Source organism: Parasteatoda tepidariorum, chromosome 6, assembly GCF_043381705.1.
Source record: "Parasteatoda tepidariorum isolate YZ-2023 chromosome 6, CAS_Ptep_4.0, whole genome shotgun sequence".
Lineage (NCBI taxonomy): Eukaryota > Metazoa > Arthropoda > Arachnida > Araneae > Theridiidae > Parasteatoda > Parasteatoda tepidariorum.
Genome location: NC_092209.1, coordinates 57,577,371 through 57,589,416, shown reverse-complemented (window position 1 = coordinate 57,589,416; position 12,046 = coordinate 57,577,371).

The following is a 12,046-nucleotide window of genomic DNA, read 5'->3' as shown; positions in this document are numbered from 1 at the left end:
TTCCTCCCGAACGAACTAATTGAAATTTTTGAACGATTTTTAGCATCCGGCACTGTCATTTCCCTTTTTTGCAGCTGCTTATTCATAGTTCAAGACTCGAAGACAATAGGTCCGGGAGTTATAAAAAAACATAATTCTACACACACAAACTCTTAATTTTACTATTATTGATATAAAATCAGTTACAAATCAATCGAATTTTTTTTTCTTTTTTCATTTTAATTTCAATAGTTTTTATATAAACACATATTAAATGTGTGTATAATGTTGAAGCCTAAAAGAAAACTATTATTTAATTAGATACTCTTTGATAAAATTAGATTGATGTTACGGAAGAAAAAATACTACTTAGTATAATTGCAGGTGTCTGTGCACTATTTATGATTTTATAGATCTTACACAGTGGCCAACGTTTTGTAAAATCATGGGTCAAGAAACAATCCTGCTTTCGTGCACGAAAGTGTAAGATTTGGGTGTGGGGGAGTGATGGTCTATACTGGCATCTCAATTGATGAGCGCACCTATCTCCACATCATTCGAAATGGAACTCTGACCGGTCACCGATATAGGGAGGAGATCCTTAGACCTATTATAGTCCCTTACGCTGCAGCAATTGAAGATGACTTCATGTTAACGGACGACAATTGCACGCCACATCGTGCTAACTAGGTGAAAAATTTCCTTTTGGAGGGAGGAATCATACGAATGGATTGGTCAGCGTGTTCTCTGGACATAAACCCAATCAAGCATGTTTGGGACATTCTACGCAGATGAATTACTGGACACTGACCACTCCCACAACTCTCCAAGAACTAGAAAGAGATCTTCTGGAGGAGTGGGACAGAATACACCCGCCCCTCATTAATAACCTCGTTGACTCGATGCCTCAAAGGTGTTCAACGTTGCTGGTTGTCCGGAGAAACCATACCCCCTACTAAAAACTATTTTCTTTTAAGGAAACACCTTTATTTATATTTTTCAAATGCGTAAATTGTGGTCAATAGTGTATCAATCATTCAAACAATTATCCTGGTGCAAGATCTACCCCCAACCTCAATATCCTTTATTTGTTGTGAGCAGCGTACTTGAATTTATCCTGAGACATAAGAAAAATATTTTCATTACGTACTAAATATATATTTATATACATCTAATAAAGCTATAACGAATTAAAAATGCATTTAATTTTTGCATGCGAATTGGTATCGAAAAGCAGTTTGTCTTCATAGTTGGTCCACAGACTGTAAAAATAAAAGAACGCCGTCCACACTTATTACAAATTTTAAAAAAAAGGGAAAAAAAACGTTATGAAGACATCACTTAGCGACGATAGGATATTTGTATAAAAGTACAACCACCCATTTTTTTTCTTTTTTTTTTAATTACCACTCTTTTATTTTTAGAAGAGAAAGATAACTAAAAAATCAAACAAACTAAAGGGTAGTATTTGTTTATTCTGAATGTTCATAGTAACGAATTTTTTTCTTCCCCTCATTGCGGAGTTAACAAGAAAGCGTGAGTAACAGGCACGAAAATAACTGGATTTTGAAAAAGGAGAGACGAAGACCGAGAAAGATGTTATTGATGATCTAAAAAGGCTAAAAAAGAAAAATAAAGATAGAAGAGTTTTGGGAGATCGTGATTAGTAGCTTCGTAGGTCAAAAGTCGACAGGACAGATCTCGAATCGTCTCCCCTTTCACAACTGATGCCACAAGAGAAGTACAGAGGAAAAAATCGTTTGCAGGGCATAAAACGTAAATTTTGTTACAGTTCTTCTAAAAAACCTTTCACTCACATTCATTTGAAATATACTGTAGTTCAAAGCATAAGTTTGAGTGTACAATGCGTTTGAGAGTACAGAAAAAAAAGAGATGAAAAAAAAAAAAACAGATTATTTAAGTAATTTTTGACTTGAAGAACGGATTATCACGCACTAATGAGCTATCTTAATTGGGTACTTGTAACTCGAGAAGAAGTGAAGTGATTATGCCTAAATATGTGATTCAAATAAGATTTAATAGGATACCTGTAAGTGACGTCACGTGTGTCTGTCGATCCCTGACTGGCTTCTGAATCAACAAATCTAACTATTTATCTACGATGACGTCCCTTGCCGGTAGTGAATTGCTCGGGACGATGACCAATAATATGCTATTTTTCTTTTTCAGACGATATTTTAAGCTACGAAATCGGACACAATATACTTCGTTTAAATATAAACGTATTTTTTTCCCTTCTAAAGAAAAAAAATCATATCCTGATTTTTGTCCAGCAAAATATGACAAGTATCCTCCAGGACTGGTGGAGTCTAAGTCTAAGAATTGCTGGAGTCGGAGTCAAACATTTTCTTGACTCCGTTCGGTTAGGTCCCATAGGTTAAGAGAAGGAAAATAGTTTTTAATCTCATAAAAGTTGTTTAAACAAGCATTTATAATTAGTACGTGAACAAAAATATTACTCAAACAAATACTGTGATAGTAACTACTATTTATATCTTATTAAAAATTTAATTTCTCACATTCGAACGTTTTTCTGCCTATGTTTGATAAAATTATTGAAAGAGTACATAAATCCCAAAACCAATTTTTATTAGCTCGTTCGAAAAGTTTAAAAAGATATGCAAATGAGTTTTATGCATCGTTTGTTATACATAGTTCTTTAACTTTAGAATATTCCCTAAATAATCTTTTTCTAATATGAAGTTAACATTCTTTCAAGCATGCTAGTAAAATATTGATAGTTAGTTCTTCTATTATAATGATTTTATACTATTTCAATATTTTGCAGAAATATATTTTGTAAGGCTTATGTTAAGCATGAAATACTATTTCAAATAAATTACCCTTAACTCCAATCGTGCGTAGATAAATTGAAATTTATCTTAGTAATAATATTAATATTTTTGGAGGATTCTGTAAAAATTTTAGTTGACTGAAAATTTAAATAGTCCTGCTCTGAGAAAAGTCTGGAGTCGGAGTTGGAATCGAATATTTCAACTACTGACTCAGCTGTGGTAGCTACAATCTGAAAATAATGTCGCAATAGTTTGAACAGGAAAGTGGCCGAAAGCTTGAGTCCCATAATATTAATTGGGTGTATGACCATATCTCTGAATATGTTTTTATGAATCAAACGGATTTTGCTTATGATTATAAGCCTCGTTTATCCAAAGATGCAAAATATGATTTTTTAAAAATTAATGATTATTTTTATTATTTTATTTAACAACAATCAGAAAAAATATGAATTTTAAGGCATACAAATTTTAACTTTATTTTAAGCTACGTAATTTCATATCATAAATTACGAAATCAGAGCAAAATCAGTTTCTCAATAATGAAATGTGAAAAAAACAATGTCTCAGAAACTATCAACAGATTTCCTGTTCAATTTTGGATAAAAATTAATCAGTTTAAAATTGCGTACATTTTTAACCACCTCATAGAATTAAAAAAACTTTTCGATCATTATTATTAGTTACTATTATTAGTTAATAAAGACATAGCAAAATACACAAAAATTGAAAGTAGGATTAAAGTCCTCACCGCCCCCCTATATTTTGAGGAACCAAAGTCAGAATCCTGAAACCTGTAAAAAAATGGTTATTCAAAAAATCAAAGACATCTTTCAATGGTTAACTAACGGCACGGTTTCGGACCTTAATATTGACCTAAAATTTTTAAATTGGACCACGTATTATATTACAGGGTAATAGTGTACCCTACCACAGGAAATAATTATAGGTCAATTAGGGGGTACACTCTGTNATATATATATATATATATATACATACGTTTATGCACCCGTTTTAAAATATCAATGCACAAAAATAGTATGTTTCATTTCAGCCCCTAGAACCATTCAGATTCGATCGTAGTTCATGATAATCTAATCACTGGAACAAAACTATTTAAATGCTCAGTTTTTTATTTTTATTTATTTATTTTTTGTTATTATTATTTTGCGCTCTGTACATTGCGAATATTCAATTCATATGCTATGCACTTTTGTATCTAACACCCGTAAAATTTTATCTACTCTGCAAATTTTATCTACTAAGCATTAAGCATCGTAAGATTTTTGTGAATACATTTTAGGAAGAATTTTCTGACTTATTAAACAGCTTATCGATAACTCTGCTTAATTTTAATGACGCTTAGTAGAGTTTATTTATAATTCATTCTAACATTTTTGTATGTATTATTTAATGTTGCAATGATTCATTTTCCTTGAAGCTTGAAACAGCCTCGTAAAACATAAAAGAAAGTTATTGGAGATCAGAGATAATAGAGAGCTTTTGCGTTACGTTACAGTTTCCCGTTAACGCAAACGCTAATTCAGCTTCATCACGCATACGCGAATGTTAACGTAAGAAATAATGCATGCCTTTAAATACCGTTTTGTGCCGTTTGTTAGAGTTTCCGAAAGCTTTCGTTCCTCTTTATTTTCATTTAAATCATTTTTCATTTGCTTTCCTTATTCTTTATTGTCATTTTTCTCTTTTTTCATTATTCTTTATTTTCACTATTCTTCTCAAAATATGAATAATTTGTTGGGATTGGTGATTAATGATCGCATGAATGAGAAGGAAACGCTTTTGCAGAAATTGTTGAACTTTCGGCAAGAAACAAAATTGATTAATCATAGAATAGAACTTGATAATAGGTAGTAATTGAAATAAACAAGAAATTTATTTCAAAGGAATTAGTATAATTTTAAAGGAAGAGGGCAATATTATGAAAATATTGATTTCATAATAAAAATGCTATTTCTACACTCTGTTATGCGAGAACAAATAGAAAATAAATAAAGTCACCTGACACTTGGTATTAGTTTCGGCTGATAACAACAAGGCCATACCATGATGACAAACAGCTTTAATATGAATAATAGTTAGTTGAGAAAGAATCGCCGACTCAGGGAGGAATAGACAGAAGTCGATAATGTTGGCGATGAACTGAAAACCTTAATCTTTATTTCCACTATCAGTTCTGTCTGAAAAAAAAGTTTAGCAGTAGTAATTTTTTATTAAAATTAGAATTTTAATATTTTTGCATTCTTCTTTTAAAATTATCGCACGCAAAGTAAAAAAAGGAGTACATGTAGTACACATATATTGAAACTGGTGATAGTAAGCAATGTAAATGTAGGAGTACTTATAGTATGCATGTATATTGCAGTTAGAATAAGTTTCATGTAGGATTTATATTCACACTTTCAAAAACAATTAAGAAAACATAAGAAGTTAACCCCTTAATTTTTAAATTTTACCTCATTTCTTTTCTCAAATGCTTCAGATGTAATTCTATATGTTAATGAAAATTTTATTTTAATAGCATTGACTTTATTTTTATAAACATTCTTCTAACTCTTCGGATCTTCATAGGCAATCGAAGCTAAACTTTTCTGAGAGAAATATTTCGTCGGTTATACACCAATTATGGCGTTATTTTTATTTTATTTATTTATTTGCTTCCATTTTCATAAAACTTATGTTAAAATTAACGTTCCTACGTTATTTGTGAGATACAATACCCTATTTCTGACCACGCTAAAGCGTGGGAAATAAGGCTTGCGTTTCCATTAACGTAACGTAAACCAAAAGCTCTCTAATATCTAGGTTATTGAAGCTTTTCTCCAATGCTGGTCATCTAATGCTGTCACTGAATGAATGTACAGTGAGCAAAAAAAAAAAAATAAATAAATAAAAAATTAAAAAATAAATAAATAAATAAATATACTATTAAAAAAATCATCCTGAATAACTTTCGTTCTAATGATCGGATTTTCACGTACTAAGTGTCGAACTTAATGTTTCCTGGTAGTGACCTTAAATATGCTAGTTATGTAGTACTAACTATTAATTTACGAAATCAGACACAAGAACGTACTTTCTCTGAATAAACATACATATTTTTTTTTACATATTTGGATTTTTAACCTTCAAAATATAGCAATTAGGGAAATATGGTCACCATAGTTTGATCAGGAGAGGTTATTTGCGTTTTAAGTCATATTTACTCATAAAATCCGTTTGCCGAAAGACAATTTCATGGAAAAAATAATTTTTAATAATTATTTATTATTTTTGATTGTGGATGAAAAATTTTTGAATGAGGTATGAATTCTTATACCATATTTATCCACATACCGATATTTTTACCATATCATACCATATTATTCAACATATCGATATGAGCTACAATATCTAAAGTTTCAACAATTTTTATTTAGTAGAAGTCAAAAAAAATGAAAATTAATTATTTTTAAAAAATTTATTTGGTGACAGTGAAGAAATGGGGCTATTAATATTTAAATGTAGATAACTTTCCAGAAACTTGATTAACGCGCGCGTAGCGTAAAATTTCATTAATAAATTTTTCGTTTACAACCGATTGATAATCCTTTCTTTAAAATTATAAAATACAATGTTTCTTTTTTGGTCCTCTAAAAATTTACTCGTAATTTAATAAAGACATTTGAATAAAACATTTTATTCAATGAATTTCGGGTTTTATAAAAGCATGTATCTGATATTAATACAATTTCAATAATATACAAACGTATGCACAGATTTGGAATAATATAATTATCAATTTCTTCAATATATATTTTATAATTATTTATACGAATTCGTAGTCAACATTTTTATGCATCGTTAAATTTATCAAGATCTTATATATCGTCTTAATCTTAAAATAATTTTTTTAATTATCTGTCAACGCATGTTTCACGGAATTATTTTACCACTATTTAATTAAATTTTAACATTTTTAAAAATCTCATTCTTTACGCTACCTCGCATATTATTTTTCCATTAATATACTAATCAATTGTTTCAATATTTTAATTTAGGTCTTCCCTTAAAGTAAAATTCCTTTTTAAATTATTGTTTAGATTAAAATTATTTGCTTAAATTAAGTTTTTGTTAAAAGAAAACTTTGAAAAGAAAAAGAATCATTACTAGTTAGCTGATAATTAAATCTTGTTAAAAAAATCAAAAAGATTCTGCTAGTCAAAATTATTTGTTGCAAAACTGCTGACCATTTACTAAGCATACTATTTTTCGAAAAATGAAGATAAATTATTGATTGTCCTTTTTTATTATTTCTTTTTTATTTGAGTAACAGTAAAAAATACAACAGTTTAGTTCTTTAAATGAACAAAAAATTACGGACATACAATTTTATTTTGACGTTCAAACATATTATCATCCGCTAACTTTAAAAAAGTTGCCCTTTTAAAAAGGATAATGTTCAAAAAATTTGCTTAAAAAGTTGTTAATATTATTTCTCAACATTATATTCAACTCAATATTATTTAAAAAAATATATATATTGTCATATCAGGAAAATGCTCAATATGCATTATTTTGTTAAACAGCAAATACTAAAAATAGAAAATTTTAAAAAGATTCCTAAACCGTGCTATTTTTAGAATCATCATCTCAAAAATTGTTCTTTTTCTATATTTAGTTTAGTTTAATTGCTCTTTTTCTAACTCCTTTACGCTAAGAGAATATATATTGAGAGATTTTTAGATAACAAATTATTTTATAGATGTAATTAATATGTTTAGCAAATAATTTTAATATACTTTTTTTAGAAACTATAAATAGAAATTGTTCTTTTATTTTGCCGTAAGAAGACAAAAATGTTAATGTTTCTTTTATGATGAATTGAAATGTGGCAATGATTTAATTAACCCCAGAATTAAAATCTGTTTGGACGCAACATTTAATTGCTTGAAACAGTTAGAAGCAATGAAACTTATTAAAATTATTAGAAATTAAACTTATTAAAATCATTAGAAATTAAACTTACTCCTTTATTTAAGAGCGGCAGGAAAAATGAAGAAAGGAAGTGAAAAACCCTGTTTACCATCATACTTACTATTCATACATTTAATCAGATAACTTGAGTTATTTAAGCAAGAAAATAAAATAAAATAAAGGGTAAAATAGAAATTCCATTGAAATATGTCCCTAAGAATACACTAAAACATATCTAGAATAGATTTTGGATCGATGAATAAAAAATATTTTCTCCAAAAATTTCAAATAGGGCGGAGACGTTAACTTGTTCGAAATAATTGACTTCTAACTATTTAATTTTGGTTTGAGGGGAGAGGGGTCATTCCATTGTTTCATTCGACTTTTAAAATTTCACTTGTGGACGGAATTCCTAACTATCCAAATTAATATAATTTTGTCCCAAATTCCGGCTGATGTGAAACATTATTTATTAAAAATAAAAATGCATGCAATTAAAGGTTAAACAAAGCAGTTGGTTTCTTCAAAAATTATTTCTCTGTTTCAGGAAGAAGAAAAAAGTAAGACCTTTAAAAAAAAAAAACCTTTCATCTGGTGCCCACCCACAACCGCGTCTCCAGTGCAAAAATGTAAACATTAAGCTTAACAAATTTCATCAGTGCCCTCCCCACAAAACTTTCAACGCTACAGAGGGGTGAGTAACAGGTGAAGTATATGATCAGGAAGAAGCCCACCCGCGCAACCATACTTTATGAGAACATTGAGGTTACCTCGCAGGAAATTGCTGGGAAACTAGTAGAATGGCCAAACAAAACCGACGCCAAGAGCGTTTTTAGAAGGCTTAAGTAATTTAGAATTTATACACTGTTTCGTAGAGTTTATTTACTTAGGTGCTTGTTTTAGGTTTATCATAAATCATCCAAAATGGATGAAAAATATTTAGACGTTCCAGAATGAAATTGGAATTATTATTGTTTATTTATAGAAAGTTGAAACACTGAATGCATCATAAGAATATTTTCTGTTAAAAGCTTAAGTAGAAATTCAAGGAAGCTACATAAAGAGTTAATAAAATGATAAAATGGAACGAAAAAGTTACTGAATAGTCTCTTGACGTGATTACAAATTTAGCAAAAATATGAAGACAAATTTTGTTTTACAAAAATGACCTAAACGTTAAGTTATACAAATTAATAACTTATAATGAATGAAACAGTTTTCCAGTAATTTATTTTGCTTTTCGTAAGCATTCCTCCTTTTCTTTTTTAAAGAAAATGGAGGAAAAAAGGGAAATAAGTTCAAAAATAAAGAATTAAAATAAATAATAAAAATCAACTTACACGAACTTTTACTTTCTTGAAACAGTAACGCTTCTTATTTATTATAGAAAGCTACATTAGCCACTTACCTGAACTTAAAGTTCCTTAACTGGTAGAAGAAAATGGAAATTAAAAATTACTACAAATGACTATAAATTAAACAAAAATGCAGACTAATTTAGTTACTAGGCACTATTTCAAAAATAATTATTTCAAATGGAACCTAAATGTTATATTGTGAATATTATTAACTTACAATGAATGAATTTTTTTTTTCTTTCTAATACAAGATGAAGAAAAAGAAAAAAAGATAAAATTGGGAAATGTTCGACTGCTTAAATATGCTCGAGCATCATTCAAAAAAGAAAGCTTCAAAGCATAGAATTCTAAAGCACCACTGAGAGATATGCCTGCTTTATTTATTTACGGCTATATTTATAATAGTTTCTATTTCAATTATTAAGTCGTAAAGCTAACCTTTTTTTTTCATTCCCCTGTTTACTATTTAAATTTGTATATCGTTCCAAAATTACCAGTTACTATGAAAGAGTGTAAGAATAATTTTTCTTTTTTTTTTTTTTTTTAAAAAATGAAGAATATTTTATGTGATGACATCTATATAAAATAAATTCATTTTTGGAGAACATTCCTCGAATTTCAAATGAATAAAGAACACGAAACTCGTTTTAAATTCCGTTGTCTCCATAATAGCTGTCTCATTCCAAAAGAACTTATCAAAGGTTTAATAAGAGTTAGTAACGTATTCTGCTTCCATTAAAATCTAAAATTTACTCTAATATTTACCATTCTACACGTATATTTTAAGAATTTTTGTCAAAAAGAAAGTTAGAGACATTTTATACACTAGAAGTCTCTAATTAACATTAAAATAGGGAGAAAAAAAAGGAAAATATTTTCTTAGAGTTGCACGAATCAAGAACGAGATACGTACCAAAACATGTTCCATTGCCAGAACAAACAGAAAAGAGCTAAAAGGTGATCATTAAACGTGCCGTATAGCTACTCAAGTTACTTCCAGAAATCAAACTAGTTTTGATGTTTTTAATCCTGCTTTTCTAAATAATTTTTTAATAATAATTTCTAAATAATTTTTCTAATAAATTTTTTCTTTCCTCTAAATAGCTTACTCAAAACACTTATCAGACTCACTAGCAGTGAGGTAAGGTCCAACAATTGTTAAAGGACAACCAAAAAGTCAAGGCGGGCGAAACCATAACATTAACGTCAATATACTGCGTATTTTTACTTTTCAAATTAGTTTCATAAACGAAAAAAGTTTGTCGAAAAAAGAAAGGCGAATGTAAATTGCGTAGTTCAAAATATTTTTTAAGAGATAATTTTTTTCAAAATTTTATTTAAGACACTTTTACCTATTTGAAGTTCTTAGCTGAACGAAAGAGCTCTCACACCCACTGACTTCTAATCAATGAAAATTCCACAGAGTGATTTTAAACAAAACTATCTCTTTTTAATAATATTCTGATTCAAACAAATCTATTAGTTACAAGAATGTAAATACATTCCGATGCGTAGTTGTTATCTCATAAATATGTTCTAAAATGTACAGGCATAGATTTTGTCAAATTAATAATTGAGGAAGTTAAGAATGAATTATTAACTGAAACGCAATGAAAAAGGATGTTGAGGGGAATGAAAAGCATCAAGTTTCCACAACTTCTATAATATTCATTCATTCATTTTCAGGTGACACCTATCGTAGAAGTGACAACATAGGATACGGATGAATGATCTTGGAGTCATCTGTCACCTTACTGAGTTTTCCTGGAGACAGACTAATGATAGGAGGAGGTGTTTTCCATTTTGTTTTGCTCACCATCCAAATTTCTTAGGAATACTGAAGACGATGTGGATAAAGCTGTAGGACATGTAATTTATATTTATTTTTAATAATTTTAAGACTGAGAATAGTATAGTTTTTACTAAAAACGAATTTCACTTAATGACATGGATTCAGAGAAATGCTGTCAAAGGCAACTGGGACATAATAAAAGCAGCGAGTTTCGAATATTATTTCTACTTAAATAAATAAAATACCTAATGTAGTAGATTCAAATGAAAAAAAAAATGCTACGGAAAAAAGCAGGATAAAATGAAGCAGCGAAGTGGTGAGTTAATGAGCGCAAACCAGATGGCCACAGCAGGTAGCCTCTTGTAAACACATAGATATATCAATTACTGCAACCTTTTTTCATTTTACACCCTGATTGGGTCGTCTAGAACAGCCTTCGATGCAGAAGTATCGGCAAGGAGCGTAGCTCTGTCACAACTACAGAATCACCTTGAGAAATTTAATAACGTAGTCATCCTCTCTGACTCCAAAGCCGCACTCCAAGCTATTGCTTCCTCTAAAGCCCCCGCATCTGCCCAGGGCTAAAGAGAATAGAAGGGCTAGTTCACTCCGCTCTTTGAGCTGAAGCTACGATTTCCCTCCTCATGACGTCACTGTGTCCACAGATCTCGGAGATCGCAAGCAAAGATATGATAACTTTGCATCTTTCTCTTTGTAAAAATAAGTTAGACTTTTTCTGGTTATTAGCCTTCAAACTTTACGTAATTAACACATTATTTCCGTTCATAAACATAGTTCAAAAAAAACTTTCTTGGTTATTATATTAAAAAAAATACCATTTTAAACTTACAAAAATGTTTTTCTAGTTGATGAAAATGACACGATAAATACTTTATTTTAAAAAGTTCAGTTATAGCTTTAACTATTAAGAAAAATGAAGGCATATATCGACACTTTTTTATCTACATATTCTTTTATAATGATAAGTTAAGTTAAATTTAGAATTCCTGATTTTAAAATATGTCGTTAATAGCAATTTGTTCATACTTAATCATTAGGAAACATCAACCTTAAACGCTAATTACTGAAACAAAATAATAATTTAGGTTCATAATGACATTAGA